General features: G+C 43.7%; 1 protein-coding gene and 1 non-coding gene across 3 annotated transcripts in view; one reads left to right on the top strand and one right to left on the bottom strand.

The window, feature by feature from the left end:
* SMYD3 (SET and MYND domain containing 3) overlaps positions 1–25,586 on the bottom strand; it is a 739,559-nt gene that overhangs the window by 115,334 nt on the left and 598,639 nt on the right. The window lies entirely within an intron of this gene.
* Positions 20,815–20,921, top strand: LOC139176585 (U6 spliceosomal RNA). Its single transcript, XR_011561042.1, has one exon. It is a non-coding gene; the product is annotated as a U6 spliceosomal RNA (small nuclear RNA).

The raw sequence follows: 25,586 nt of genomic DNA, 5'->3' as shown, positions 1-25,586 counted from the left end.
TTAGCCAAATGAGGCTCATGTCAGGCTTCTGATCCATAGACTATAGATAAGAAGTTTGTGCTAAGTCACTAATTTTATGACAATTTGTTAGAGCAGCCACAGGGAATGAATACAGTCCACGACATACTTCTGCTTTTGTGACCACTGGAGTTTGGCACATGCCCTCCCAGTGCCTGTGAGGGTCCTAAGTTGCATCAGTAGTGCTGGACTCTTTGCAACGCTATGGACTGTAGCCCAGCAGGCTCCTCTGTCCATGGGATCCTCCAGGCAAGAATACTGGAGTGGGTTGTTATGCCCTCCTCCAGGGGATCTTCCTGACCCAACATCTCTTGTACCACCTACATTGGCAGGCAGGTTCCTTACCACTAGTGCCACCTGGGAAGCCCACCCTCTCAGTATCTGAAGGTAATTAATTTGATCACTCACCTATTCAATTAGTATCTACTGAGTGCTGTAGGCATTGCTCTAGGATAGAGAAGTAAATCTGATTTTGGTGTTGACCATTTGGTGATGTCCATGTGTATAGTCTTCTCTTGCATTGTTGGAAGAGGGTGTTTGCTATGACCAGTGTGTTCACTTGGCAAAACTCTATTAGCTTTTTGCCCTGCTTCATTTTGTACTCCAAGGCCAAATTTGCCTGTTACTCCAGGTGTTTCTTGACTTCCTACTTTTGCATTCCAGTCCCCTATAATGAAAAGGACATCTTTTTTGGGCGTTAGTTTCAAAAGGTCTTGTAGGTCTTCATAAAACTATTCAACTTCAGCTTCTTCAGCATTACTGTTTGGGGCATAGACTTGGATTACTGTGATATTGAATGGTTTGCCTTGGAAATGAACAGAGATCATTCTGTCATTTTTGAGATTGCATCCAAGTACTGCATTTCAGACTCTTCTTGACTATGATGGCTACTCCATCATAGACTTCACCAGATGGACATCATAGACATCACCACATGGACATCGCCAGATGGTCAACACCAAAATCAGACTGATTATATCCTTTGCAGCCAAAGATGGAGAAGCTCTATATAATCAGCAAAAACAAGACTGGGAGCTGACTGTGGCTCAGATCATGAACTCCTTATTGCCAAATTCAGACTGAAATTGAACAAAGTGGGGAAAACCACTAGACCATTCAGGTATGACCTAAGTCAAATCCCTTATGATTATACAGTGGAAGTGAGAAATAGATTTAAGGAACTAGATCTGATAGAGTGCCTGATGAACTATGGACGGAGGTTCGTGACATTGTATAGGAGACAGAAATCAAGACCATCCCCAAGAAAACAAAATGCAAAAAAGCAAAATGGCTGTCTGAGGAGGCCTTACAAATAGCTGTGAGAAGAAGGGAAGTGAAAACCAAAGGAGAAAAGGAAAGATATACCCATTTGAATGCAGAGTTCCAAAGAATAGCATAGAGAGATAAGAAAGCCTTCCTAAGTGAACAATGCAAAGAAATGGAGGAAAACAATAGAATGGGAAAGACTAGAGATCTCTTCAAGAAAATTAGAGATACCAAGGGAATATTTCATGCAAAGATGGGCTCAATAAAGGACAGAAATGGTACGGACCTAACAGAAGCAGAAGATATGAAGAAGAAGTGGCAAGAATACACAGAAGACCTGTACAAAAAAGATCTTCAGGACCCAAATAATCAACGATGGTGTGATCACTCACCTAGAGTTAGACATCCTGGAATGTGAAGTCAAGTGGGCCTTAGGAAGCATCACTACGAACAAAGTTAGTGGAGGTGATGGAATTCCAGTTGAGCTATTTCAGATCTAAAAGATGATGCTGTGAAAGTGCTGCTCTCAATATGCTAGCAAATGTGGAAAACTCAGCAGTGGCCACAGGACTGGAAAAGGTCAGTTTTCATTCCAATCCCAAAGAAAGGCAATGCCAAAGAATGCTCAAACTACAGCACAATTGCACTCATTTCACATGCTAGTAAAGTAATGCTCAAAATTCTCCAAGCCAGGCTTCAGCAATATGTGAACCATGAACTTCCAGATGTTCAAGCTGGATTTAGGCAGAGGAACCAGAGATCAAATTACCAACATCTGCTGGATCATCGAAAAAGCAAGAGAGTTCCAGAAAAACATCTATTTCTGCTTTATTGACTATGCCAAGCCTTTGACTGTGTGGATCACAATAAACTGTGGAAAATTCTGAAAGAGATGGGAATACCAGACCACCTGACCTGTCTCTTGAGAAACCTATATGCAGGTCAGGAAGCAACAGTTAGAACTGGACATGGAACAACAGACTGGTTCCAAATAGGAAGAGGAGTACGTCAAGGCTGTATATTATCACCCTGCTTATTTAACTCTTATGTAGAGTACATCATGAGAAACGCTGGGCTGGATGAAGCACAAGCTGGAATCAAGACTGCCGGGAGAAATATCAATAACCTCAGATATGCAGATGACAACACCCTAATGGCAGAAAGTGAAGAAGAACTAAAGAGCCTCTTGATGAAAGTGAAAGAGGAGAGTGAAAAAGTTGGCTTAAAGCTCAACATTCAGAAAACGAAGATCATGGCATCTGGTCCCACCACTTCATGGGAAATAGATGGGGAAACAGTGGAAACAGTGGCTGATTTTATTTTTCTGGGCTCCAAAATCACTGCAGATGGTGACTGCAGCCATGAAATTAAAAGATGCTTACTCCTTGGAAGAAAAGTTATGACCAACCTAGATAGCATATTAAAAAGTAGAGACATTACTTTGTCAACAAAGGCCCATCTAGTCAAGGCTAGGTTTTTCCAGTGGTCACGTATGGATGTGAGAGTTGGACTATAAAGAAAGCTGAGCACTGAAGAATTGATGCTTTTGAACTGTGGTGTTGGAGAAGACTCTTGAGAGTCCCTTGGACTGCAAGGAGATCCAACCAGTCCATCCTAAAGGAGATCAGTCCTGGGTGTTAATTGGAAGGACTGATGTTGAAGCTGAAACTCCAATACTTTGGCCACCTGATGCAAAGAGCAGACTCATTTGAAAAGACCCTGATGCTGGGAAAGATTGAGGGCGGGAGAAGGGGACACCAGAGGATGAGATGGTTGGATGGCATCACCAACTCAATGGACATGAGTTTGGGTAAACTTCAGGAGTTGGTGATTGACAGTGAGGCCTGGCGTGCTGCGGTTCATGGGGTCGCAAAGAGTTGGACATGACTGAGTGACTGAACTGACTGAGAAAAGTAAAAGACATTAGACAATCACAGTGTTTACAATGAGGAGGGAGGAGGAGCTCTGTGTATGACAGAATATACACACACACGTAAAAAATATATTTGTCAGAAAGAGAAACAAACAGGAAAGAGGGAAGGGGAACACTGGTCCCAGGGAGTTTAGGGTGATCAGGAAAGGCATTGCTGAGATGACTCATGAGTGGAGGAGGAGGTGAGGAGCAGAGACAAGAATTCTAGGGAGAGTGAACAGTAAGTCCCACAGCACAGACGCAGGTGAGGCCTGAATGTTCCAGGAGCGACAAGGAGGCCAGTGCAGTTACAGTTCCTGGGCCGTCATTTGTGTGCATGTCACATCATCCTCATTTCAAAGATAAGTGAAAGTGTCAGTTGCTCAGGCAAGCTGAACTCTTTGTGACCCCATGGACTGTAGTCTGCCAGGCTCCTGTGTCCATGGGATTTCCCAGGCAAGAACACTGGAGTGAGTTGCCATTTCCTTCTCCAGGGGATCTTCCCGACCCAGGAATTGAACCCGGGTTTCCCCATATTGCAGGCAGGTTCTTTACCTCTTTGATTCTCCCAAATACCTAGCACAGAACCCTGTATGGAACAAAAGCTTACTTAAACATCTGCAGAATGGCTCTGGAAGGAGAAAACGAACATTTATATGATAACAATCGGAATAGCTCTTACATGTCTCTTTTTTATTCCTCTCACCATCCCTATAGGGCATCAATACCTATAATTTACAAAGGTGGCACAAGATAGTCCTAAAGCTTAAGTAACCACTACAATGTCCCTTCTACATCGAATTGCCAGAGGTAAGATTCAAATCCAAGTCTGTCTGGCTCCAGAGCCCATGCTCTTTCCACCATCTTCATGTTTAATTTGAATTTGCTGTTTTCCTAGGCTTGCTTAAAAGGTGAAACTCATGTCTGTGAGACAGTAAGTTGAACATATATTCAACTCACTCAATTTAATTTAATTGATCATAGATCAAGTCCTATGATCTTCCTAGTCTTAGCACTTGGAAAAGGCAATGGACTCCTCCAGCACGGAACCCACAGTGGGAGCTATTCTTTCACCAAGCAGAGTGAGACCATGGCCCAAGGCAGAACAATCTCATATGGGAATTATATTCACAACTAAATCCCCACCATTATCTGATTAACTGTTCTTTGGGTTGAGCCTTTGGCTTTATTTACTTAATAGAAGAGCAGGCAAGCTTGGAAATTGTTTCCAAACATTCAGAAACAATAGCCCTAGGGAGCGCTATATATTGGAGCTAGACATTCACTAACAGCTAACCATCCACACCTGGAGTGTTTCACCAAGGTGACAGTCTCCACTTTCAGGTTCCCAACTGCCATGCCCTGACCCTCCCAATTCCATTCTCCCATAACTGCCCCTAAAATGGGGCCAGTCAGGAGGAGACCATTCAAAGGGGAGTGTGTGTGCGTATGTGTGTAATGTATATATACAGAGAGACTACTTAGGGAAGCGGAACTTAACTCTTCTCCTTTTTCAATTTGCAAATAGGAGTAAATTAGTGTGCTCTTTTCACAGCCCCTGAGGTATGAAATTAGTAAATTTATTTCATCATTTCTTATCCAAACGTATCAAAGATGTTTGCTATCATTTAGGAAAAAAAAGTTTTAATTCCTTTTCAAATTTCAGCTCTACCTTGTAAAAGGGGCTTGAATGAATGAGTCCTGAAATTTGTTTTCAGTGGTGTGAGAATATTCTATATATAAAATATATATTATATTATACATTATGTGTGTGTGTGTGTGTTTTAAAATCAAATGTAGTATTGCTGAGTGTTCTACAAATGATCAACATAACTCAGACTATAAGCAGAAGGACTCCGAAGAAGGTTCTCTCTGTTGGGAAGTGATGAAGAGAATTGAGAACGTATTGGTTCCAGCCCCAACAGCACCTCTGTCCTGACCCCTGGGTGTCCCTGTGACAACCTCCTTTGTCTGCCCCCAGCTTCCTCACCAGTAAAACAAGAAGCTGGTCTCATGACCACCCGACCACTTTAAAGCCTAGAGCAGTGCAGAGCTAGTTCGGCTCTTCTTCTGGTGACCACTCCCCCACACAGCTCCAGAAGAGTCCTTAAAAAGTGACTCCATTTTAAACAATAAAAACATGGAAATAGTTCATCTAAGGCAGGACTGTGCCAGCTGTTCTCAGAATCTGGGTGGAATGAATCTCCTGAATTTCTCCCTTCAACTACTCAAGCTCCTCTATCTGCCCCTGCCCTCTCAGCGGCCAGGTACAAACTCCTCCACAATTTGAATTACTGCTCTTGATATTTGATTCTTTCTCATTCATTCCCATTCCTTTCTCTCCCAGCCCCATCCCAAATCTGACCCATCCCCTGGCTCCATCTTACTGCCAGTACACCTACTCTTCCAAGTGGAATCTTTGCCCTTTGGATTCTGTCAGGACTAGGATTGGAGTTTTCTGCTCTTTCCTTGCCACTTCCCAGTTGGCGCTAGTGGTAAAGAACCCATCTGCCAATGCACGAGACATTAGAGATGTGGGTTTGATTGAAGTCAGGAAGATCTCCGGAGAAGAAAATGGCAACCCACTCCAGTATGCTTGCCTGGAGAATAGTCCATGGGGTTGCAAAGAGTCTTAGATTGCCATTTCCATTCATTTCTCCAGCTTTCTTCCCATTTGTCCTTTAGGAGACAGTCTCAAATGTTCTCAGTTAGGAAATCTTGTCTATCCACCCTCTGAGGCAGCCCAGCCCTCCTGAAGCATCATAGCCGCTCTGCAAACCTCTCTTAAAAAAAAAAAATATTAATAATTTTCTTTGTTTATGTATTCATGTATTTATTTTTGGCTGCGCTGGGTCTGCATTGCTGTGCCGGCTTTCTCTAGTTGCGGCAAGCAGAGGTTATTCTCTCCTGGTGTGCAGGCTTCTCATTGCAGTGACCTCTCTTGTGCAGGATGGGCTCCAGGGCATGTAGGCTCGGTAGTTGTGGCCCCACCCCACCGGGGTTAGCTGCCCTGTGGCATTTGAGATCTTCCTGGTCCATAGATCAAACTTATGCCTCCTGCACGGGCAGGCGGATTCTTTACCACTGAGCCACCAGGGAAACCGTGCAAACCTCTCTCTTAGCGCCAAGGTGTCATTCATGATCTAATGTTTCCTCAGTTAGCTCAGAACTCCTTGAGGGACCTGGACCTAATCATATCTATTCCCCGTGCCATCATGGTGAGTTATTCAGTAAGTATCTGGTGACAGAGTAAATGAATGCAGAGAGAGGAAACATCTACAATCCACAGGTAACGTATTAGAAGAATAAAATAACTTGGACTTCCTTGGTGATCCAGTGGTTATGAATCAACATGGGTTCGATCCCCAGTCTGAGAAGATCCCTCATGCTGTGGGGCAACTAAGCCCACGTGCATCACAACTACTGAGCCTGCGCCCTAGAGTCTGGGCTCCACAACGAGAGAAGCCACAGCAATGAGAAGCCTGCGCGCCACAGCTAGAGAGCTGCCCCTGCTCGCCACAGCTAGAGAAAGCCCGAGAACAGCTGCGAAGACCCAGCACAGCCAAAAATGAATAAATACATTTTTTTAAACTACAAAAATAAAAGAACAAAATACCTTAATTCTGCAACAACAAGGACAATCTCAGCCGAGGAAACAGAAGATTATTCTCTTTCCTCCATATTTCTATCTTGACTTATTTCTAATACTACTATGTCACAGTTACGTTGGAAAATGGCATGTTCTTACTGGAACTGTTGGTATTTACCAAATGACTAGATATCCGTCTAGAACCTAAAGGTGACCTCTACCCCAGCATACGGAATTCCACACAGGCTCACGACCTGTGTTCCCAGACAGCAGCATCAAGACTGTTTCCAAGTGAGCTCTGTTGACTCCCCTGGCTTCTACCTCCAACATCACCCTGAGCCTCCTGCCACTCAGTTGGCAGACAGGCCCCTGCCCTCAACTATCCATGGATGGATCAGCAAAGCCATCCAATTTCCCCCATGCAAAGCTGCTCAACAAATAAACGTTTTTCCCTTAAGAGTAAAAAATAGGTACCAGATGATACGAGACAATCCACTACATCAAAGGGTGTCAGTCCACACAGTTGCATTCAGTTGGCCAAATGCTTCCTCTGGGTTTCAGGGTAGGCAGCATCCCTGCCAGCTGCCAGTGGTCCCTGATAGATTTGGAAATCTGAGTCTCTTTAATAGAGTAAAGCTGGAATCCAGCAGGACTGGTTGAGCACATCCTTGAGGAAGTGGCCAGTGGCTCTATCAGGTTCAAACATCAGAGGCAGCCATCCAGACCTACTCTGCATCTGGAACACTTACACAGATGTGTTCACTTGGCTCACAAGCATTTGATGTTGAAACTCTTGCACTGGGTTAATTTCAGATGGTTCACATTAAGAGGAAAAGGAGAAAGGCAATCTGCTTCTCTGTACTTCCTGTTATCCAATCCTCATGCAAACTCTAATTAGATTGGATTGAAGAGAGATGAGTACAGGATGGGCAATAAAATTACTGAACACATAAACTTTTCCAGTAATTCAATAATTCTAGCGTCTTAAAAGAAGTTTTTTTGTGGTCTGTTTTGTTTCTACAGCAAAATGAGGCTCAAATATAGTGTCTGCACTTAGGAGAGAAATTGGAAAGTCCTGAAATCAAAATTATGGGAGAAACAAAGTTTAATTTGCAGTGCTTTTTACTGAGGTCCTCTGGTTCATAGATAATATACTGAGACTAATAGATTAATATGGGCTTCCCTGGTGGTTCAAATGGTAGAGTCCAAGTGCAATATGGGAGACCTGCATTCAATATCTGGGTTGGGAAGATCCCCTGGAAAAGGGAACAGCTACCCATGCCAGTATTCTGGCCTGGAAAATTCCATGGACAGATAAGGCTGGCTGGGTACACAGTCCATGGGGTTGCAAAGAGTCAGACACAACTGAGCAAGTTTCACTCACTCACTCACTCAATAGATTAATATACAACATCATTCAAAATCTTTATGATCCACAGGAAACAGCTCTACAGGAACCAATTTCCACCTCTTTTAAAAAAAAAAAAAAACAAACTGAAAACATTTCAGATTTAACTTGAGGGGAAAAATAGCTCTTTCATAAAGTGGAAACATGGTTAAAAATAGAGCATTCACTCTTATTCATATCAACCACAAACCAGTCAGTGGGCATTATGGACAGAGAAGAAGAAGAATGTTCTCTCAGTGAAGCATGCTCAACTTGCAGAATGTTCTAATTAGCAATTAACAAGCAACGGTACACAATAATTAGAACTTAGTGAAAGGAACACTGGATTTAGTCCTAAAATGAATTTCACTCCATAGCTGAGTGATATTGGCAAGATATTTAATCTAGCTAAAGCTAAGTTTTTCAGTGGTAACAATCCTGAGTGGATACACATTCTAACCTTTACTAGATGCACTAATGTCATGAATGGCATCGTGCCCTGAGTTTTCACTTTCCATCCTAGAAATCAGGGGTCTGACTGGAGTCTGTTTTGTTGGTGGGAGGGAGAAAAAGTCTCACCCTCATGAAGGAGGGAGAAAATTACAATGTAATCAAGAACCACTCTGCCCACCCCCACATCTCTGTGTATTTCATTCCCTCTGCCTGGAAGGCTCTTCCTCAACTGAGTCATCCAGACAAACTCCTCTCATGCATCAAGAACCTATGCCCTCCACAGGCACAATCCCCTGTATATCTTCCACTGGGTTCCGTGCTAACTGTAGCTATGGGTCACACTGATGCAGATGAAAAGGATGTCATTCAGATATGCATGGAGAACAATCACCTTGCAAAGTTTCTTTCTTTCATCTTCTTCATAAAATGCTGAAATCTCAGTGCCTGCAAGGGATGTGCACCAAGAATCTACAGCCAGGCTCGAAACTCTGCATCTCCAAGAGCCTGACTGAAGCTCTAGCCTCCTGCCCCCTCGTGGCCCCCAAGCTGGCTGACCCCAGAAGAGAGGTCTTCTTCTCAGGTTGGCAGGCCTCCTCCAGATAGCCAATCCTGTCACTGGCTTGGATCCAGGTGAGGAGCATTTGGGCAACTAGGAGCACTAAGCCCAGTCCAAACAAGCGCTGATGCTGAAGAGAAGGTTCATGAGACCACCTGGGCCCACAGCAGCGCCGTTCACTTCACCTCCACTGATCCTGTTCCCACTGCTGCTGTCAGCATTTGCCAATGCCCGTTTCATTCGATTTGCCATAACTCTACTGCAGCTACAGATTTCCACAAGGCCATACACTGCGACCAACTGCAAGGTCAAGGTTACACGTACAGGAACACAGAGTTGCCAGAAGGAAGGGGCATGCCCCTTCAGGGCTTCTAGGAAAGTGATCAAAGCCTTGAGTGTGACTAAGAACCACTGGCCTTTCCCAGCTGTGACCTTAACAGCTCCCCTCCCTCTGTGCTCGGTGTTCCCACCACTGCGACTAAAACTCCTTCTCCGAGAATTAAACTCATTTGCTTATATACAATCATGTCAATTTACAGAAAATAAAAAAACAGCATCCACACACTTGGGGGAGTTTGAAAGCCTACCTATGTCAGTGGTGCTTGCTGGAAATCTGCCTTTAATGACACCATGTGTGAAAAACTGGCTTCCCAGGGGGCACAGTGGAAAAGAATCCACCTGCCAATGCAGGATACGCAAGAACCATGGGTTCCATCCCTGGTTCAGGAAGATCCCATGAAGAAGGAAATAGCAACCCACTCCAGTATTCTTGCCTGGAAAATTTTGTGGACAGAGGAGCCTGGAGGGCTGAGTCCATGGGGTCGCAGAGAGTCGGACAGGACTGAGCACTCGTGCATGCACATGTGAAAAACTAGCATGACTAGCTGATATGCAAAGGCAAGTAAAGATTGCATGAAGACACTGAAGTAGCAGACACCTATCCCACAAAAAAGACACGTTCTTGAGAGTATATGATGGGGTTATCTGAAGCAGAAGGCTACTGGCTCTGTTTGCAAAAGCACACTTAAGCAGAATTTGTTGCAATTCCTAGCAGAGTCCTGCCAATCCTGTCATATAACCACCACAAGGAGGAAGGTTTGAGACTGGGAAAAACACAAATTATCTTACAGGAAAAATTGTCCAAATGGCAACCCTCATTAAGGTAAAGCATACCCCCAAATCTCAGGGCAGGTGTTATTTAAGGGAGACACAAACAACAGCCCTCACCTCTGTCTGCTACACCTCCATCTCATCATTCCTTCTTTAGGAATAGCTGCTTTCACTTTCCTCTGCAAACAGAGGAAGATGCTTGAAATTGCAGCTGAACAGACCCAAGTTAAGTATAGGGGCAATGTTCTAAGAGCGGCAGTTACAATGAACTAGATGAGGCTCTTCCAAAGACAGTTATAAATAAGATGAACAATGGGCAAAAGGGAGTGTGTGACAGGCAGCACCGTGAAATGGAAACAAGGAGGCTGGAGCCCCAAGCCCAGCTCTGCTGCTGGCCAGCTGTGTACCCTGGAGGCTAACAGAGCTTCCTGGCTCAGCTTCCCCAGGTGAGAACCTGATTAAAGTTACCATGGAGATGGAAACCTATCATTCCACTCCATTAGTCACCTGTGTCTGTGGTGTCTGCAGGAAGAGACCTGAAATTCAGAAGGGTAAGACTTTGAAATCTGTGGTTGTGCAACAGGTTACAAACACCTTCATCCTATTTTTTTCCTTCGTTCTATTTTAAGCTGATTTTTCTCACTATAAAATGTACCAGTCAGAGCAGACAAAGTATGCAGAGGACTGAGCAAAGACTAGACCCAACCCAGTAGAGCCCTCTACCAAACCCAGAACTTGACAGTGACTATTTAATCCACACATCTCCCTGAACACTTGTATGTATAATGATTAGTGTTGGGAACATTCCAAACTCACACGAGAACATGGCATTTGCTTATCTCCTAAAGCAAGTACATCAGATTGTTTCATCTGTGATCTCAAACTGGGGGCTTCCCTGGTGGCTCAGATGGTTAAGAATCTGCCTGAAATGTGGGAGACCCTGGGTCGGGAAGATGCCCTGGAGAAGTAAATGGAAACCCACTCCAGTATTCTTGCCTGGAGAATCCCATGGACAGAGGAGCCTGGCGGGCTACAGTCCATGGGGACACAAAGAGTCAGACACGACTGACTAACTCTCAGACTTAGGGAGTAATTTAGTTGGGGCTCACACTAACAATTTCAGATAATGAGTCCTGAACAGAAGTCTAGATGTACTCTTTTAGGAGGTAATCATAAGGGCAACCAAAGGAAATGATTTAATGTGACATCAGAATCTGTCCCTTAACCCCAGTTAATGCACTTTTCATTAGTACCCCCTACCTTTTCAGAGCTGGCTTGCACAAATTCACCAATTCTTACTAACACCTTCTAAGGCAGGACTGAAATCGACAGACTGTGCCACACAGGCAGATGTTCCAAAGAAATGTCCCAATTTGAGGGGAAGAATTATCTTTAATATCTCAGTCATATTTTCAGAAATAAAGAGCCCAGAATTGCATTTGTCTCCCAGTGGAAAAAAGCCAGCGCTCCTCCAGTTCTTCTAAAATAATTCTCTTGTCTGTGAATTAATTCATAAAGGGCTCTGTTCCTGGAAGCTGGCAGGAATTGGGATGGGGAGGGTCATTCCAGTGGGCATTACTCATAAGCTAAGGGTCTGGCAGGGAGACCACTCCTTCTAAGGTCTGGGAGAGGAGGTGACCACAGTTCAACTTTTTTTTCCCCCACCTCAAACCGACAAGAGACCCTTTACAAAATCACCAGGACCCAGATGCTCTCCCTAGCAACCGTGCCTATCCTGGAAGTGAAGTGCTGGCCGAAGTTATGGTGAGTGTTCCCTGGCATAAAAGCACACATCTGCATTTTATGTTCCAGGAAACTCCAATCTGGCCCTTGGCCAGGGGACCTTTTTATAATGTCAAAGATAAAAGCACCGGCTATGTTCGGTACCCCACCCCCACCTCCATTTTCCTGTAACCATCTCATAAACCAAGCAGGCATTACTGTTAACAGAGCCTTCCAGACAAAAGTCTGATGGGGCTTCATAAACATTACCAGACAATGACCAGAGAGGTCCCCACTTCACAGGAAGAGAAAGAGGCACAGAAAGGGACAAGTGATCTCATGGAGGGCACGCTGGAAATCCTGGGTAAAACCGGAAACACGCTGCAGCATATACTCAGCATACTCCTGCTTCCAAAGAATACCCACTGAATCTCCTGAACCATGAGTATCTTTCAGGTGGACCCGGTTTGTGGGCAATGTCAAATCTCAATTCTGCCCCAACTAGTACAGGTATAGGTATAGTCTGAACACTGATGTCTGATAAGGACCCTATCAAATTCTGGGTGTCCAAACGACATTTTGGGTGTATACAAGAGAACCTAATCCTCTTTTAATACCTCTTGCCCCAGGGAATGCTATGATGCCAGTTATAGAGGATTTATAAAATCATGATGTCTTAATCAGTTTTTATTTTCTTTGTGAGTCATACTCAATGGGTCAAAGTACACAGCCCCAGCTATTTTCCTTTAACATTGCTAATTTACTATTTAACTTCCTAGATTACTTGAAAGTAAGATTTTAATATTACTCAATGCTCATCATCAATTAAAATAGGCATGGAATTCCCTTCTGGAAGTAGACAAATGTGAAATATCCCTCTTGCTCTGTACAAGTGTAGACAGAACCTCATTCAGAGAGTTCTCAGAGACTTCTCATTCACACGTGAGGGAACCTGCTTTTCATCACCAGTGGGAGATGACTCTGTGGGACATGCCAGTTTTATATCTATCAGGGGCTTTAGTTCACTCTAGGCATCTACAGGGGCTTCTCAGGTGGCTCAGCAATAAAGGATTCTGCCTGCCGAGGAAGGAGCCTCGGGTTCAATCCCTGGGTCAGGAAGATCCCCTAGAGGAAGAAATGGCAACTCACATCAGTATTATTGCCTGGGAAACCCCACGAATAGAGGAGCCTGGTGGGCTACAGTCCATGGGGTAACAAAAGAATCAGACACAACTAAGCGACTAAACTACCAACCACCAACCAAGGCATCCACAGAACGCCCACTTCCTGCCTCACTAGAAATGTGTAAGAGCAGAGGCCCCCATGCCCACGCCTGCACCACAAGGAATGTGCTTTAAGGAATACCAAGGTCTCTGACTTTGCTCCAAACTCGGACCTATTGGTCCTCCATGGGGGCAGGAATGGCAGAAAAGGAGGAGGTGAAATAAACATGAAGTTGGACGGGGAGGAGGGGAAGCCAGTCATGGTGAGGTTTTCACATGAGCAGATAAATAACCTTTCTTTGCTCCAACTACAATTCAGCCAAGAAACCAACACACATTTGTTTAACCTCCAGGAAGACCAGTGACACTTCTGTCATCTAGGTTTCATGATGCTCATAACAGATATTAGAACCACTTTCCCATGTCTCCACTCCCTTTTTTAATGTGTTTTCATTTTATAACAAAGCACCTATAGTCTTGATAATGAGGGCACATTCATCATTAAACTATTGGGAAACTGTAAGCTTGTAAAATTTTTGATAATCATTTAAGTTCACATTTGCTGTACCCATTTCTATTCGTACCATGGCACCACTTCCCCATCCTGAACAAAATCTGAGAGCGTGATGCTAAAGTAGCTGTTGAGCATTTCCCAACAGGAAACAGAACTACAGAATCGACCTTACACAGCTAGCATCAGGACTAAACAAAATACAGGGCGTGTAAAGTGCTCAGCATGGCAACCGCCTCACAGTAACTGCTAAACAGACACATACACAAGCTGTATCATAACAGAAGATGGACAAGAGCAGACAACCCCAGGACAGTCCCAGAGAGGAGCAGTCACCCAGGAGACCGTAAGGAAGGGAGTGCTGAATGACTGCGGCTTTCAGGAAAGGTTTGGGCTCAGTGAGCAGGAAGCAAGCACGAAGGGATTTACAGCTTGGGGTGAGTGGTATGAGATCAACAGATAACACAGAGAACAGAGCTACATGATTCTAAGGTTTCTCCCCCTTTCGTTTCTCCCCAGAGAAATTATTCTCAAACAGGACAGAGCAGAACAAGGTATCTTAAGGAAAGTTCTTACGTTTAATTCCAGGTGAACTAATATCCAGGGTAGTCAAAGAACTTTGCAGAGACAGCATGAAACAATTATTATTCCTCTGATGAACTGGAGGAAAGGGAGTGGCAGCAGAAGCCCAAAGCGGTGGCATAAGAGGTCCCAAAAAAACACAAACAAAAATAAAAGTGTGCATAATACACACATAAGCCCCCTCCCATCAGGTAACTCAGTGTCTTTCTTTGGCTAATGCTTACTGAGACTTCAAAGGATAAAGTAGTATTCCTGAGTATACCAGCAGGGGAACAGGAAGAACAAACCTTGCAGTCTGCACTCATCTCCTCACAGAGGCTGTACAAGCACACAGGGTGAACATTACTAATAACATATATTTCTACTTCAACAAGTATTTAGGTCTTTCATGATGTTCTGAGGGCAAGGTAATAAAAAGCTGAGATCTATGCTACAAAATAGTGCCTGCCATTAATAACACCGTACTGTACACTTAAAATTTGCTAAGAAGGTAGCTCTCATGTTGTGTTCTTTCACAAAAGCTTAATAAGTGTAGTAAAAGGAAAGTTTTGGAGGTGACGGACATGTTTATAGCATAGATTGTGGTGACTGTTTCACTGGTGTGTACTTATCTCTAGATCCATTCAGTTGTATGCAGTAAATATGTACAGCTTTTTGCATGTCAATCATACTTCAATAGACCGATTTTTTTTTTTTTTTTTAAGAAAACATAATGAAATCTGGTTAGGATGAGAATGCATGTATAGATTCCAGTCTGACTGACCAATCAACCATGTCTTAGGACTAAATGAAGTCAACCTTGGACCACTCATTGGTAGGAATTCTTTTCCTTATTTTACACATAAGGCTGAATTTCAGAGATCTGGCTAGCTGCAGGGGAAAAAATGCCAATAACATTTATTGAGATTTATGGAAAATTCCATGGACAGAGGAGCCCATGGGGTCGCTAAGAGTCAGACACGACTGAGCAACTTCACTTTCTCTTTTCATCTTCATGCATTGGAGAAGGAAATGGCAACCCACTCCAGTGTTCTTGCCTGGACAATCCCACAGACGGGGAAGCCGTCTATGGGGTCACACAGAGTTGGACATGACTAAAGCGACTTAGCAGCAGCATTGAACTAGTTACTTTAAGTGCTTTACCTCATTAAATCATTTCAAGAAGGTAGAAGGTAAACACCACTCAGTCCCTAATTTATAGATAAGACTGCAGCTGAGAAAGATGAAGTAACATCTTCAAGTTCAAGTAGCTAGAGAGTAATGGAGATGGAACTGATCTTCTGGTTGTTTAACTGATGGCCTGAGTGCTCTGTGCTACCCTGTACTGGGCTTAGTCCTGCCAGGCTCCTCTGTCCATGGGATTCTCCAGGCCAGAATACCGGAGTGGGTTACCATGCCCTCCTCCAGGGGATCTTCCCAACCCAGGGATCAAACCAGGGTCTCCTGCATTGAAGGCAGATTCTTTACTAGCTGAGCTACCAGGAAAGCCCCCTGTACTACTCCACCTGCCTCCAATACTCTGATGGGTGGAGTAAGGATGCTATTTACTCTCTACATCCTTTTCCCAATGCAGGAGATGAAAGAGATGTGGGTTGGATCCCTGGGTAAGGAAGAGCCCCTGTAGGAGGGCATGGCAACCCACTCCAGTATTCTCACCTACAGAATCCCGTTGACAGGGTAGCCTGGTAGGCTACAGTCCATGGGGTCAGACACAACTGAATTGATTTAGCACACACGCACTCTTGCACATGCTCCACCAAGCAGAACTAGAACTCTAATGTGAGTTTAAAAAGACAAGTTTGAATTCATGAGGTTAATTAACTTGATAATCACAGTTGCCTGGGAGTGAAACGGTCTACCCAAAGACACTGAGTGTGCTAAGATCTCCATCAAAAATGGGTTCACATTGAGTTCTATACCCACCAGCAGGAATTACCCCAAAGAGGTTCCTGCCCTGGTTGGGCAAGGCCTTTAAGGTCCTTTCTAGTCCTGGGCTTACAGGTCTCTATGAAACTACTCTCTTACACTTTGTTAATTATAAAAAACGAAGATATCCAACAGGGTAATGTGAATAATATTTATGCTCCTGTGGTTGTAAGTCATGTCTGACTCTTTGCAACCCCATGGACTGTAGCCCACCAGGCTCCTTTTTCATGGCATTTCCCAGGCAAGAATACTGGAGTGATTGCCGTTTCCTTATGCTCCTGATCAGCTTAGAAATATCACATATCTTGGTACACACCACCCTGTGTGAATAAAGTCTAGTTTCACACACGGTGGAAATGTATGCTTTCTGAGAGGAAAGTATGCAAGGGGCTCAGACAGGGGGTCTCATGACTAGGTCACTGCAATGCACCCGGTCTCTCTGGGTGGTTTACATGCAGGTTTGTAAGCGTTGGTGTTGGGAACTGCGATAGGTCATGTTCCAACCTAGAAACTTTTGGAGGAAAATTAGGTGAGAATATTCCTTCCTGAAGCCCATCATTTACACTATTTTGAAGCTGTTTTACAAGCAAAAGTCATTTCAAAGCTTCTAGTGATGCAGTTACTTGGCATATCCTGTAGAGCTTCAGTTCAGTTCAGTTGCTCAGTTGTGTCCGACTCTTTGTGACCCCATGAATCGCAGCATGCCAGGCCTCCCTGTCCATCACCAACTCCCAGAGTTCACTCAGACTCACGTCCTTCGAGTCAGTGATGCCATCCAGCCATCTCATCCTCTGTCGTCCCCTTCTCCTCCTGCCCCCAATCCCTCCCAGCATCAGAGTCTTTTCCAATGAGTCAACTCTTCGCATGAGGTGGCCAAAGTACTGGAGTTTCAGCTTTAGCATCATTCCTTCCAAAGAACACCCAGGGCTGATCTCCTTTAGAATGGATTGGTTGGATCTCCTTGCAGTCCAAGGGACTCGCAAGAGTCTTCTCCAACACCACAGTTCAAAAGCATCAATTCTTCGGCGCTCAGCTTTCTTCACAGTCCAACTCTCACATCCATACATGACCACAGGAAAAACCATAGCCTTGACTAAACGGACCTTTGTTGGCAAAGTAATGTCTCTGCTTTTGAATATGCTATCTAGGTTGGTTAGAACTTTCCTTCCAAGGAGTAAGCGTCTTTTAATTTCATGGCTGCAGTCACCATCTGCAGTGATTTTGGAGCCCCCAAAAATAAAGACTGACATTGTTTCCACTGTTTCCCCATCTATTTCCCATGAAGTGATGGGACCAGATGCCATGATCTTAGTTTTCTGAATGTTGAGCTTAATAGCAGGCAAATAGCAGTATTTTTTTGACCAATTCATTCATGCCACACAAATATGTTACAATCAGTTGTAACTATTGCAGCAGTACACTAGGCATTGAGGACACCATGGAAAATAAGACTGATAAAGTCCTTCTGACTTTCTTAACAAGTGAGCACACAGGCAACTACAAACAATAATGATATGTAGTAATTGTGCTCTAATGGAGATAGAGAGGCATCAGGGAATAACTCGGAAGGAGGCACCTTATTTCACAGGGGAGTCAAGACTGCCTCTCCAAGGAGGGAATGCTGAGCTGAAGAATGATGAAGAAAGAGCTGGGGAGGCACCGAGACACAGATGACTGATTCAAGCACAGGCAAGCCAGGTGCAAGGACCCCAGACAGCAAAGAGCTTGGTAAGTCGTTGCCAAGGGGTTGAAATTAGAAAGGTGAGCAGCAGAGGCCACACAGTGACCTCACCAGGATCATTCCATCTCTCCTTCCCGTGAATGGGGCGTGGATGAGAAGTCCCTCCTGAAAAACACCCCTCTGGTTTCTGCACAGAAAATAAATTCTGGAGCAGCAGGGTAGCAAGAGGCAGACCACTTAGCACACCCCTTCAGCAAGCAGTCCAGGTAGGAGAGAATGGAGCAGAAGACATCCTTAGAGTATCAGAGCTGTTACTGGAGGGAAAGAAAGAAGTGACAGTGAGCTGGTGTGGTCACACGGTCTGGACTGGCCTCACTTTGGCATGCTGGCCAGTGAACACCGGTCAGGTTGATTAGCCCAGCCCCCGGCTGCCTCAAACAGCTGCCACTAAACCTTCCGCACGTTTGCAACAAAAGTCCCCATTTATCCTCTGTATTCTCAGCGATCTTAGTCATCAGACCCTTATCTCATCTGAAAGAGAACCCATCCATAGCTTGCAGTGACTACAATAAGCCAAAAATGAATTGATCATTTTGGGTGATTGCTCTAAACCTGTTTTTAACGGGGGAAGGGAGGTGGGAGGTAGCAATGGGAAAGAGAACAAAGTTTGGAAAACCTGCAATGAGGTCTCTGAGTCAACAATTTAATGACTTAAAATAAATAAATAAATGTGCCAGCGCACCCTGGGGCCCCGTTCTTATTCAGATACACATCTGTTCGGCAATAGAATGAGGAAGTTAATTACTTTTCTATGACACGTATGTATTTTGTGAAACGCCACACTGTACCAGTTAATAATGATCTACCTTCTGTTGACACAAAATGTTTAAATTAATAAAAATCTAAATGCTATGTCTCATAGCAAAGCACACTTAATTGAAAGGCTGGATGGCGAAGAGTAGTAATTTTCCTGGGTAAAAATTATTGGGATGAGCTTACGGCAGCATGAAAAGCTCAGTCAATAGACGGACTTACGTAGGCAAACTGTTTTCAAGCGTTTATATTTTACAGAAAGAGAAGACTAAGCTTCTCTAATTGCTAACACAGCGGCACTGGGATTGTTTCAGAGAGAAATTGAGACTGATAGTCAGTCACTGCCCTTAATGGACAATATCAGTGATTTTACATTTAAACCTGTCCATTCAGTCTTTAAGTTCTGAAATGACAAATGTGGAAAGGGCATAGACAATCCCTAAAAGCTTTGTTAATAACATCAAAAATCCATCTGCTCCTAAGTACAACCCTGATACCTAGATGCTAAACCAACAGCATTACGGCAACAGTTTATTTCTTCCCGACTATAAAATAGTATTTGGTTACCTCAGAACAATCCAGATAACATCTGAAGCAGGCTCCCAGCACAAAGACTAGGGGGCGCACTTGAAATGAACTTGTCTTGTTCAAGCCCTGAAACCACCCAAAGAAAAGTCTGAAACCCAAGACATCCTGTGATAATTTTGCTCTCTTCCACTTTTTCTGGGGTAAGGAACAAAATGGTCTACCACCTTTCATTTTTAAGCTCCCCCCGCCCCCCAACCCCGTCTATTTGCCACTCCATCATGCTTAAAAAGGGCTTCCCTGATAGCTCAGCTGACAAAGAATCCGCCTGCAGTGTGGGAGACCTGGTTCAATTCCTGGATTGGGAAGATCCGCTGGAGAAGGGATAGGCTACCACTCCACTATTCTGACCTAGAGAATTCCATGGACTGTATAGTCCATGGGGTCACAAAGAGTCAGACATGACTCAGCCACTTTTACTTTCATGCTTAAAAAACAGAACAAAACAAACAAAAATACTGGGACTGAGGTATAGAAGTAAACTCTATTTCCTGTTTACTAATTTGCTTCTTTTTGTGTGCTGATCCTGAAGGACCAGGGAGGAGGACTGCCTCGTTTTCTTGTTTGTTTATTTATTTAATTTTATTTTTGGCTGTGCTGGGTCTTTCTTGCTGCTTTCTCTAGTCACAGTGAGCAGGACTACTCTCTAGTTGCGATGGATAGGCTTTTCATTGCAGTGACTTTTAAAAAAAATTAATTTATTTTTTAATCGAAGGATAATTGCTTTATAGAATTTTGCTGTTTTCTGTCAAACATCAATATGCAGCGGCTTCTTTCTTTGCTGAGCTCAGGCGCTAGGTGCATGTGGGCTCAGCAGCTGCAGCTCCTGGGCTCTAGGGTGTGGGCACAGTAGTTGTGGCACATGGGCTTAGCTGCCCTGTGGCACGTGGGATCTTTCAGGAGCTGGAATTGAACCTGTATTGCTTGCACTGGTAGGAGAATTCTTAACGACTGGACCACCAGGGAAGCCTGGAGGACTGCTTCTTTCTGACCTCTCAACATCTTTATCCCTGGAAACCAACAGATCACAACACACACAGATGGCCCAACACAGTAAGAATCCAGGCATCAACCTAATAGGCTTAACCCTCTTTTCATTCTTGCCTAGTTCTGGCCTGCTTTCTGGGAGCTTCAGTTAACAGCGTCTTCTTTTAGGCCTTGGAGTACAAGGCAGGCCCTCAGCAAATGCTTGCTAAACACATATGTCATGCGAATGAGTAGATAAAGGTGAAATGACCCAAACTCATGGTGGGTGATTTTTAAAAGTTTTCTTTACTGGCAGAATGTGTGATTTTTAAAAAAAATCCTCCCCTGTCCACCCAATCTCACATATCTAGGCAACTATTAGAGTCAAATCGGTTCCAGAACTTACAGAATGGTAAGCTTCTTGGGAATCCAAGCAAGAGACAGATGGGAAAGATTTTGTTCTTAGAAGATACCCTTGAGGGGAAACACCATCATGTCTTAAAAAAAAGTTTGGGTGCTCGCTTTGGCAGCACATATACTAAAATTGGAACGATACCGAGAAGATTAGCATGGCCCCTGCGCAAGGATGACACGCAAATTCGTGAAGCATTCCATATTTTTTTTAAAACTCCTAGAGGAGAACATAGGCAAAACACTCTCTGACATACATCACAGCAGGATCCTCTATGACCCACCTCCCAGAATATTGGAAATAAAAGCAAAAATAAACAAATGGGACCTAATTAACCTTAAAAGCTTCTGCACATCAAAGCAAACTATTAGCAAGGTGAAAAGACAGCCTTCAGAATGGGAGAAAATAATAGCAAATGAAGCAACTGACAAACAACTAATCTCAAAAATATACAAGCAACTCCTACAGCTCAACTCCAGAAAAATAAATGACCCAATCAAAAAATGGGCCAAAGAACTAAATAGACATTTCTCCAAAGAAGACATACAGATGGCTAACAAACACATGAAAAGATGCTCAACATCACTCATTATCAGAGAAATGCAAATCAAAACCACTATGAGGTACCATTTCACACCAGTCAGAATGGCTGTGATCCAAAAGTCTATAAATAATAAGTGCTGGAGAGGGTGTGGAGAAAAGGGAACCCTCTTACACTGTTGGTGGGAATGCAAACTAGTACAGCCACTATGGAGAACAGTGTGGAGATTCCTTAAAAAACTGGAAATAGAACTGCCTTATGATCCAGCAATCCCACCGCTAGGCATACACACTGAGGAAACCAGAAGGGAAAGAGACATGTGTACCCCAATGTTCATCGCAGCACTGTTTATAATAGCCAGGACATGGAAGCAACCTAGATGCTCATCAGCAGATGAATGGATAAGAAAGCTGTGGTACATACACACAATGGAGTATTACTCAGCCATTAAAAAGAATACATTTGAATCAGTTCTAATGAGGTGGATGAAACTGGAGCCTATTATACAGAGTGAAGTAAGCCAGAAGGAAAAACACCAATACAGTATACTAACGCATATATATGGAATTTAGAAAGATGGTAACAATAACCCTGTGAACGAGACAGCAAAAGAGACAGTGATGTATAGAACAGTCTTATGGACTCTGTGGGAGAGGGAGAGGGTGGGAAGATTTGGGAGAATGGCATTGAAACATGTAAAATATCATGTATGAAATGAGATGCCAGTCCAGGTTCAATGCACGATACTGGATGCTTGGGGCTAGTGCACTGGGACAACCCAGAGGGATGGTATGGGGAGGGAGGAGGGAGGAGGGTTCAGGATGGGGAACACATGTGTACCTGTAGTGGATTCATTTTGATATTTGGCAAAACTAATACAATTATGTAAAGTTTAAAAATGAAATAAAATTAAAAAAAAGAAAAAGAAAAAGAGGATCCCATAAAAAAAAAAAAAAAAAGTTTGGAAGGTCAGTACATCTAATCCAAAGGTCACTGTGGTTGCTGTTTAGTCGCTCAGCCGTGTGCAACTCTTTGCAACCGCATGGACTGTAGCCCTCCAGGCTTCTCTGTCCATGGGATTTCCCAGGCAAGAGTACTGGAATGGGTTGCCATTTCTTACTCCAGGGGATTTTCCCCACCCAGGGATCAAACCCTTGTCTCCTGCACTGCCAGGCAGGTTCTTTACCACTGAGCCACCGGGGGAGCCCTGTCTAATCCAAACACTTGCAATTGAAGTCTATTTCCCCAGGCTTAGTTACCACTGAAGGTCGCCCAGCCTGGATGCAGTCCTGCCCCTTCCCCTGCAGGCTAAAGAGTCCTGTTCCCTTATCTTCCCTTAGAATCTTATTTTTCTACAGCACTTCTGCTTCTCTGAGGACATGGGAGGTTCTCCTTGTCCCTTTTATAAGTTATGGCTGCTGGACATGATGACTTCCAGCTTCAGAAGAGAGCTGCCCTGGGCCTTTTGTTGAGCTTGAAAGGCAATGCTATGTAATTAAGGCGGTTAGTCTGCACAATTCTTACCACGACTTTCATTGACCTTATTCATAACAAGACACAGTTGTAAAAAAGTAGATAGTCACTGACATGACGTCAAACTCAGGGAGTTTTTCTCATCTTCTGAAGGTGTGTGCCATTCCCACTGAGGAACTCTCCGTGTTGAATGCGGCCTAATTGTTTAGAAATGATTAACATGTCTTTATTTCATTTGCAGAAAACATAATTTATTAATTGGCTGCTGCTTTCTGTGTTTCATTTTGAGAAGCACAATAAATAAATAAATTAGCATAAGACGACACTGAAAAAAACGCAAACATTGACTAAATTCTGAAAAAAAGCAAGATGATTCTAAATTAAGGACACGCAAATTTACTGCATAAAAGGGTTTAATGACAAATGTGGGGACAATTGTTTTTATGAGCCCTTAGCTGCAGCTTTCAAATTTTAATTTCATGGACAGGAAAGCATTATCAATGCTTTAACAATTTCAGGGTTCAATTTACATATCAAAAACGGAGAGACAGAAAGCTCACATCTTTCTTTACTTTTTAAGAGTTCTCAGGGTCTGAAAATGCCTGGGCAATACATGCTGAAGGAGAACAGCAGACATGCTGATGTCTGCATCTGAAGCAATACAATATCCTAATTACCGAGAAGTACAGTTCTAGTTCAGAGAACCATCACACCCTCTCCTCAGCAATTAATACTCAGCACAATTGGTAAACATGCTAGTCTTTAACTGAAGCACCCAGAAACAGCCTGTAAGCAGATGAGTATCTGAAATAGACCAGCTGCCATATCCCCTGATATTAACTGCACCCAATGACATCTCATTCTCTGGGGTGGTGGGGAGGGAAAAAGTCAGGTAAGAACAAAATCTGACTCCATATTGGATCTGCTTCTTTTACTTTAACCTTGGCTTTCCCTTGCTTTTGTTACTATACTCACTAAAAAGATGCTGTCTGTAGCTGTAAGCATACATAATGGCCTTTCTGCCTGAATGTTAAACTAAAGTACCCTCGTTGGGATCTCAAGGAAACACCCAGACCCTGCCCAGCTGTGAATGGCTTCAGGAAAGAAGAAATTAACACATCCCTTCCCAGAGGCTGGCCAAATCAAGAGATATTTTGCAGGATTTATGGCCTTTTTACTTTACTTCCTCACCTCCTCCCCTTCTGTTGCATAAAAGGAACTAGCATCCAGACCCCTTAAAAGGGTAGTCTAAGACCCTAGTCCACCATCTTGTTGGACACCCAGCTTTCCGAATAAAGTCATTATTCCTTGCCTTAACACCTCGTCACCCAATTATTGGCCTGTTGTGCAGCAAGCAGAGTAAGCTTGACTCAGTAACACCATCACAAACATGCAACAGCAGCCTTCAAAAAGCCCTTCTTCTGGATGTAATAGTATAAGAACCTCACTAATTTCCTCACCTGTTTTGAGAGTTTCTGATTTTCCTTTGTAGACTAGTTTCTGACTTTTTTATTTCTACACACACGATTATATTTTTCCTGGCTGCTGCTGGTCAAAGCCAACCCTCATGTTCTTTAATGGCTTCCCATCACTCTGTAATGAAAATCCAAACTCTTCGCCTGGTTTACCTCTCCCCTTACCCCCAGTCACTACCCTTACCAACCTTTATCCTCCAGGAACACTGAACAATATGCAGTTTCCTGATACAGGTGTGAGAGCTGGACCATAAAAAAGGCAGAGTGCTAAAGAATTGATGCTTTCAAACTGTGATGCTGGAGAGGACTGTAGAGAAATCTCTTGGACAGCAAGGAGATCAAACGAGTCAATTCTAAAGGAAATCAACCCTGAATAGTCATTGGAAGGACTGATGCTGAAGCTGAAGCTCCAAAACTTTGGCCACCTGATGAGAAGAACTGACTCATTGGAAAAGACTCTGATGCTGGGAAAGATTGAGGGCAGGAGGAGAAGGGGATGACAGAGGATGAGATGGTTGGATGGCATCACTAATTCAATGGACATGAACTTGGCAAACTCCAGGAGACGGTGAGGGACAGAGAGCCCTGGCGTGCTGCAGTCCATGGGGTTGCAAAGAGCCAGACACGACTTGGCAACTGAACAACGATGACACGCTACACTCTCCAAACCTCCAGGACATTTCCCAGGGTGTGCCCTCGGTGTGGAATGCTCCCTCTGAACCTGCCTCACGGAAAACACCTTACAGCCTTTATATCTCAGGTCAATACCACCTCTTCTGTGAAGTCTCCTCCGACTGTGCAGGGTTATTTGTTTTTCCTTTCCTTTTTCCCACTGCACTTGAAACAGGCTTCCATTCAGATAACTGCTGTACTGACAGAACTGTGTATCTGATGTCTGTGTCCACACTAGAATGTGCGGGAAGGGGAGGTCTTTTTCTCTTAGGATTACCATAGTTGGTGTATTACAAGCCTTATTTCATTAAATACTTGGGAGAGGAAGAAAGAAAGGGGGAAAAAAGGAAGGAGGGAAGTAAACATTCATGCAGGTTTGCTGAAAGGTTGGCGATAAATGGTGACTGTGGATGAGAGATAAGCGATAAAGGAGACAAGTCCACTCCTAAGTCCAAAGCAATACCAGAAGCCTGATTTCCTGAGAATTAATGCTCAGGCTTGGAACAGAAAAGACTTCCTGGAAATCACAGTGCTTGTTGCAGAGTGTGTCTTGGTTCCTCAGATGCACCACTAGAGCTAGTGGTTTAGTCTTTTACAGGCTCAACCGAATCTCATCCTCCTGGGTGGTTAGTGGAAGCATTAGCGAACATTCGTTCTTGGTCTTGGACACGCATTACAATTAAAATACACTAAATTACCCAGTGGTAAAACAA

Source organism: Bos indicus, chromosome 16 (genome assembly GCF_029378745.1).
Source record: "Bos indicus isolate NIAB-ARS_2022 breed Sahiwal x Tharparkar chromosome 16, NIAB-ARS_B.indTharparkar_mat_pri_1.0, whole genome shotgun sequence".
NCBI lineage: Eukaryota > Metazoa > Chordata > Mammalia > Artiodactyla > Bovidae > Bos > Bos indicus.
The sequence above is the reverse complement of the archived record's forward strand: the minus strand, read 5'-3'. Positions and strand labels throughout refer to the sequence as shown.